Source organism: Oncorhynchus tshawytscha, linkage group LG27 (genome assembly GCF_018296145.1).
Source record: "Oncorhynchus tshawytscha isolate Ot180627B linkage group LG27, Otsh_v2.0, whole genome shotgun sequence".
NCBI classification, from domain to species: Eukaryota; Metazoa; Chordata; class Actinopteri; order Salmoniformes; family Salmonidae; genus Oncorhynchus; species Oncorhynchus tshawytscha.
The window spans coordinates 18481636-18489621 of record NC_056455.1 but is presented as its reverse complement, the minus strand read 5'-3'; positions in this window follow the sequence as shown (position 1 = coordinate 18489621).

Below are 7986 nucleotides of genomic sequence, written 5' to 3'. Positions count from 1 at the left end.
CCTTCACTGCAGCCGAGGTGAGTAAAACATTTAAACGTGTTAACCCTCGCAAGGCTGCAGGCCCAGACGGCATCCCCAGCCGCGCCCTCAGAGCATGCGCAGACCAGCTGGCTGGTGTGTTTACGGACATATTCAATCAATCCCTATCCCAGTCTGCTGTTCCCACATGCTTCAAGAGGGCCACCATTGTTCCTGTTCCCAAGAAAGCTAAGGTAACTGAGCTAAACGACTACCGCCCGTAGCACTCACATCCGTCATCATGAAGTGCTTTGAGAGACTAGTCAAGGACCATATCACCTCCACCCTACCTGACACCCTAGACCCACTCCAATTTGCTTACCGCCCAAATAGGTCCACAGACGATGCAATCTCAACCACACTGCACACTGCCCTAACCCATCTGGACAAGAGGAATACCTATGTGAGACTGCTGTTCATCGACTACAGCTCAGCATTTAACACAATAGTACCCTCCAAACTCGTCATCAAGCTCGAGACCCTGGGTCTCGACCCCGCCCTGTGAAACTGGGTACTGGACTTCCTGACGGGCCGCCCCCAGGTGGTGAGGGTAGGTAACAACATCTCCACCCCGCTGATCCTCAACACTGGGGCTCCACAAGGGTGCGTTCTGAGCCCTCTCCTGTACTCCCTGTTCACCCACGACTGCATGGCCACGCACGCCTCCAACTCAATCATCAAGTTTGCGGACGACACTACAGTGGTAGGCTTGATTACCAACAACGACGAGACGGCCTACAGGGAGGAGGTGAGGGCCCTCGGTGTGTGGTGTCAGGAAAATAACCTCACACTCAACGTCAACAAAACTAAGGAGATGATTGTGGACTTCAGGAAACAGCAGAGGGAACACCCCCTATCCACATCGATGGAACAGTAGTGGAGAGGGTAGTAAGTTTTAAGTTCCTCTGCGTACACATCACAGACAAACTGAATTGGTCCACCCACACAGACAGCATCGTGAAGAAGGCGCAGCAGCGCCTCTTCAACCCCCGGATGGCTGAAGAAATTCGGCTTGTCACCAAAAGCACTCACAAACTTCTACAGATGCACAATCGAGAGCATCCTGTCGGGCAGTATCACCGCCTGGTACAGCAACTGCTCCGCCCACAACCGTAAGGCTCTCCAGAGGGTAGTGAGGTCTGCACAACGCATCACCGGGGGCAAACTACCTGCCCTCCAGGACACCTACACCACCCGATGTCACAGGAAGGCCATAAAGATCATCAAGGGCAACAACCACCCGAGCCACTGCCTGTTCACCCCGCTATCATCCAGAAGGCGAGGTCAGTACAGGTGCATCAAAGCTGGGACCGAGAGACTGAAAAACAGCTTCTATCTCAAGGCCATCAGACTGTTAAACAGCCACCACTAACATTGAGTGGCTGCTGCCAACACACTGACTCAACTCCAGCCACTTTAATAATGGGAATTGATGGGAATTGATGTAAAATATATCACTAGCCACTTTAAACAATATTACTTCATGTAATGTTTACATACCCTACATTATTTATCTCATATGTAAACGTATATACTGTACTCTATATCATCTACTGCATCTTTATGTAATACATGTATCACTAGCCACTTTAAACTATGCCACATTGTTTACATACTCATCTCATATGTATATACTGTACTCGATACCATCTACTGCATCTTGCCTATGCCGCTCTGTACCATCACTCATTCATATATCTTTATGTACATATTCTTTATCCCTTTACACTTGTATGTATAAGGTAGTAGTTTTGGAATTGTTAGCTAGATTACTCGTTGGTTATTACTGCATTGTCGGAACTAGAAGCACAAGCATTTCGCTACACTCGCATTAACATCTGCTAACCATGTGTATGTGACAAATAAAATTTGATTTGATTTGATCTGCGTATTCTTTCAATGTTCAGTTGTCCTGAGTCTGCACAACTCTGCCAGGACCTAGGATCAAGAGAGACGCTCAAGTGTGTTAGTACTATATCTCTTGACACAATGATGAAAATAATCATGGCCTCTAAACCTTCAAGCTGCATACTGGACCCTATTCCAACTAAACTACTGAAAGAGCTGCTTCCTGTGCTTGGCCCTCCTATGTTGGACATAATAAACGGCTCTCTATCCACCGGATGTGTACCAAACTCACTAAAAGTGGCAGTAATAAAGCCTCTCTTGAAAAAGCCAAACCTTGACCCAGAAAATATAAAAAACTATCGGCCTATATCGAATCTTCCATTCCTCTCAACATTTTTAGAAAAGGCTGTTGCGCAGCAACTCACTGCCTTCCTGAAGACAAACCATGTATACGAAATGCTTCAGTCTGGTTTTAGACCCCATCATAGCACTGAGACTGCGCTTGTGAAGGTGGTAAATGACCTTTTAATGGCATCAGACAGAGGCTCTGCATCTGTCCTTGTGCTGCTAGACCTTAGTGCTGCTTTTGATACCATCGACCACCACATTCTTGTGGAGAGATTGGAAACCCAAATTGGTCTACACGGACAAGTTCTGGCCTGGTTTAGATCGTATCTGTTGGAAAGATATCAGTTTGTCTCTGTGAATGGTTTGTCCTCTGACAAATCAACTGTAAATTTCCGTGTTCCTCAAGGTTCCGTTTTAGGACCACTATTGTTTTCACTATATATTTTACCTCTTGGGGATGTCATTCGAAAACATAATGTTAACTTTCACTACTATGTGGATGACACACAGCTGTACATTTCAATGAAACATGGTGAAGCCCCAAAATTGCCCTCGCTAGAAGCATGTGTTTCAGACATAAGGAAGTGGATGGCTGCAAACTTTCTACTTTTAAACTCGGACAAAACAGAGATGCTTGTTCTAGGTCCCAAGAAACAAAGACATCTTCTGTTGAATCTGACAATTAATCTTAATGGTTGTACAGTCGTCTCAAATAAAACTGTGAAGGACCTCGGTGTTACTCTGGACCCTGATCTCTCTTTTGAAGAACATATCAAGACCATTTCAAGGACAGCTTTTTTCCATCTACGTAACATTGCAAAAATCAGACACTTTCTGTCCAAAAATGATGCAGAAAAATGAATCCATGCTTTTGTCACTTCTAGGTTAGACTACTGCAATGCTCTACTTTCCGGCTACCTGGATAAAGCACTAAATAAACTTCAGTTAGTGCTAAATACGGCTGCTAGAATCCTGATTAGAGCCAAAAAAATTGATCATATCACTCCAGTGCTAGCCTCCCTACACTGGCTTCCTGTCAAGGCAAGGGCTGATTTCAAGGTTTTACTGCTAACCTACAAAGCATTACATGGGCTTGCTCCTACCTATCTCTCTGATTTGGTCCTGCCGTACATACCTACACGTACGCTACGGTCACAAGACGCAGGCCTCCTAATTGTCCCTAGAATTTCTAAGCAAACAGCTGGAGGCAGGGCTTTCTCCTATAGAGCTCCATTTTTATGGAATGGCCTGCCTACCCATGTAAGAGACGCAAACTCGGTCTCAACCTTTAAGTCTTTACTGAAGACTCATCTCTTCAGTGGGTCATATGATTGAGTGTAGTCTGGCCCAGGAGTGGGAAGATGAACGGAAAGGCTCTGGAGCAACGAACCGCCCTTGCTGTCTCTGCTTGTCCGGTTCCCCTCTTTCCACTGGGATTCTCTGCCTCTAACCCTATTACAGGGGCTGAGTCACTGGCTTACTGGGGCTCTTTCATACCGTCCCTAGGAGGGGTGCGTCACTTGAGTGGGTTGAGTCACTGATGTGATCTTCCTGTCTGGGTTGGCGCCCCCCCCCCTTGGGTTGTGCCGTGGCGGAGATCTTTGTGGGCTATACTCGGCCTTGTCTCAGGATGGTAAGTTGGTGGTTAAAGATATCCTTCTAGTGGTGTGGGGGCTGTGCTTTGACAAAGTGGGTGGGGTTATATCCTTCCTGTTTGGCCCTGTCCGGGGGTGTCCTCGGATGGGGCCACAGTGTCTCCTGACCCCTCCTGTCTCAGCCTCCAGTATTTATGCTGCAGTAGTTTATGTGTCGGAGGGCTAGGGTCAGTTTGTTATATCTGGAGTACTTCTCCTGGTTTCCGAGCTGGTCATAGTTGCACCTCAGCCACGCTCAAGGTCTTAAATGACATAACTGCCATCGAACTAATTGCAAAAATCACTGAAGCTGGAGTCTTAAATCTCCCTCACTAACTTTAACCATCAGCTGTCAGAGCAGCTTACCAATCATTGCACCTGTACACAGCCCATCTGTAAATAGCAGAGGTGTGGACTCGAGTCACATGACTTGGACTCGAGTTAGACTCGAGTCACAAATATGACTTGCAACTCGACTTTGACTAACAAGCTGTTATGGCTGCAACCCTTTGTTCTAAATTTCCGCCTGAAGACATACCCAAATCTAACTGCCTGTAGCTCAGCCCCAGAGGCAAGGATGTGCATATTCTTGGTATCATTTGAATGGAAACATTCTGAAGTTTGTGGAAATGTTAATTGAATGTAGGAGAATATAACACAGATCTGGTAGAAGAAAAGAGAAAGAGCATACGTTTTCTGTTTTTTATTGTTGTAGCATCATCTTTCACATGTACTAGAACAGCCACACAGTCAGATAGGATGCTGGAGATAATTTTGATGGATAACACAAGAGGGCAACTGTAGGTGTGCAAAGTTTGAGACTGATAACTTCAGGAATGGGTGAGCTACATGACATTTAGCAAGAAGTCACCCAGGTGTCCCACACAAGTTGCCCAAATGTACCCAAGTGGCCGAATTGGTGAAATGACCTATAACTATATACAGCAGTGCAAATAACTATATACAACATATAAAAAAGCAATTCTAACACACACACACACAAATCTTTTTTTTTAAATATTAGAAAATAAATATTTTTAAAAAACAAAACAGTACACACCCCTTGGAAGTCCTCGTCATAATATTTTGCTACCTGTGCCATGTCCCATTGCCTCTGCTTTACATCAGAAAGAGACTGCTAACTCAACAAGTGGTGCATTTCATGCGACACAGAACACAACGACGCCTCCATGCTGTGCCCTTTTGGCTCTGAGGCACAGTCATGCCTGCAGTAATGAACTGTGGCATATGAACACCACTGGGGGCACAGGTAGAGCGGGCAGCTTGGCACCGGGGCCTCCCAGTCAGAGTCGCTATCACTGTGAAAGAAAACATTTAAAAAATATTTGTATTGTATGAGCCTTTTATCATCACATAAAATAAACAGATATGTATTGATTGTATAGAGCAGAGGGAACAGTCACTAAGGTGTTCCATTCAACTCCGGCCATTGTTATATATATATATATATATATATATATATACATACATACATACATACATACATACATACATACATACATACATACACACACACCCAAACAAACCAACACACACACACACACAAAAACAAACTACACAATTTCATTGCAAAAAAAAAAATATATATATATTTTTTTATATTTCATAAAACTGCATTAGCACTTACCCGTCCAGAAGTATGTCCTGTCCTTGCAGAAACAGCTCCTCAGTTCGTTTGAATCATAACACTCCAAGATTCCTCAAACTAAAAATCTGTCTCACTTTCACTTTTACTTTAGAGTTTGACTTCGCTTTACATGAAGTATTCGCCAGGATATCTTCAATGAAATCGTTGAAACTACAACTTTCCGAAATACAGCTGTGTATAAAAAGCCTTACAGCAACCCCTCTGATCGTCAAGGCGAGAATGGAGTTCCCTGCGCGTGCGATTACAACCAAGGAATTGTGGTCCAACCCCAAACCATTACATACTGGCGTTTACCTCAGCTCATTGGCTATCTACCCAGCTAGATTTCAAGAAGAACAGTGGTCATTGGGCAGAAACATAGTCAATCAATGAAGCTTCGCTAAAATTATTGGTGCGTCAGGTAGTCATTTATCGTTGTCTTCAAATCAGCTCACTTTGGTCAATTCTCCCCGCAAAAAAAGCAATGATGTTTGACTGTGTTGCCAACATCCAGAGGAATGCACTGAAACCCACCATGACTATATAAGCGATTGTTTACATGGGCGAATCACGCCGAATGCTCCTGGAATTCCCGGCACAAATAGTTTACAAAATGTTTAGATTTAGGCTATTAAAAATGGATTTTATCAATGAAAACGGCACTTCATTTGATCAATGGGATACTCAGGAAGAGAAATAAGAACAAGATATCAGAATGTAAAGTCATAATTTTTACCTTCAGTTGTGAAAGTCTAAAAACTGTCATGGCGGAAAATGTTTCTGTTCTTGATTGCTCTTCTCAAACAAAAGCATGGGATTTGTTCTCTGTAATAGCTATTTTAAATTGGAAAATGTAGTTTGATTACCAAGATTCTAATCTTTTGAAGGGTGTAAGACACTTGCATTTTCAAGAATGTTTAATGTTACGAAATTGTATTTTTAGTTGTCACTCTGAAATTTCCCCTGATGTTGGTCCCTGTACGGGGACAGCAGCCATAATGACTGGTGACTTGACTTGGACTTGAGCCTTATAACTCGACCTGATACCCTCCCCAAGCCCAAATATTAAAAATGATGCTATTAAAAAACGTGTGCAGTGCATCAACTCTTCATTTACCTGCTTACAGTTTGAATTGGACAGCAGCCAAGCAAATTGTGCCAGCTGAGAAAAAGTTGTGCGTGGCAGTGCAGAGGAAGGTCGGCGGGTGAATTCAGATGGAGCCCTTGGAAAGATGATACCCCAAATTATTATTTTCAGATATAAAGACGACGCTGTGTCAACAAAAAAACGGATTGCAACTTGCAAAACATGCGGGAAGAAAATTACAAACGGAGGCGCAAAAATGTCCAACTTTGTTTGACATTTGAAGCTGCACATAGAATGTTAAGTCATGGCTAATATAGCCGACAGCTATATATTTTATTACTTTACTGGTGCATCATGTAGGCTAACGTAACGTTAAATCAATGAGCCTCCACACAGTCAGTCAGTGCGGGAACGTGATCATCGCACCCAAGATAGCCTAAATCCTGCCTGATGTTACTGCTGTTCCTAAAACCATTGACATACGTTAGTCTACTGTAACCACACAGAGAGAGAGTGTGTGTGTGTGTGTTAAGTTTGGGCGATTGTGTACAAGCCTACATAGCCCGATTTCGCCCCATAGCAATCCTCGATAGTCGATCACTATTGGGTGGGTGTGTCTTTCTCATGGCTACTCATGTATTTCTATGGAAATATAACGGTTTATTTGGAAAGTAATAAATATATAGATATTTTTTAAAAGCATTCATGATTTGCGTAAATATCATATACTATTAATCTTGTTAAACATATGAAATGGTATTACATTTGGTGAAGAGCACATTATGACTTGTTTAGGACTCGAAACTCAAAGTTTAGGACTTGATACTTGACTCGGACTTGCCTGTCTTGACTTGGGACTTGAGTGCTAAGACTTGAGACTTACTCTGGCAAATAGCCCACCCAACTAGCTCATATTGTTTTTTGTTTTTTTTGCTATTTTGCACCCCAGTATCTCTATTTGCACATTCATCTTCTGCACATCTACCATTCCAGTGTTAATTGCTAAATTGTAATTATTTTGCCACTATGGCCTATTTATTGCCTTACTTTCCTAATCTTACTACATTTGCACACACTGTATATAGATTTTTCTATTGTGTTATTGACTGTATGTTTGTTTATCCCACGTGTAACTCTGTGTTGTTGGTATCGCACTGATTAGATTTATCTTGGCCAGGTCGCAGTTATAAATGAGAACTTGTTCTCAACTGGCCTACCTGGTTAAATAAAGGTGAAATAAAAAAATACATTTAAAAAATGTTTTGCATGTCAGAAATCAAGTTTTCATGATATGTTACTTTCCAAATACAGAAATCATCCCCACATGATGCACTTTGCTGTAAAATTACATGTCTTGAAAACTTGAGTGCTGACAAGCAAAACATTTGGGGATTATGTAATCA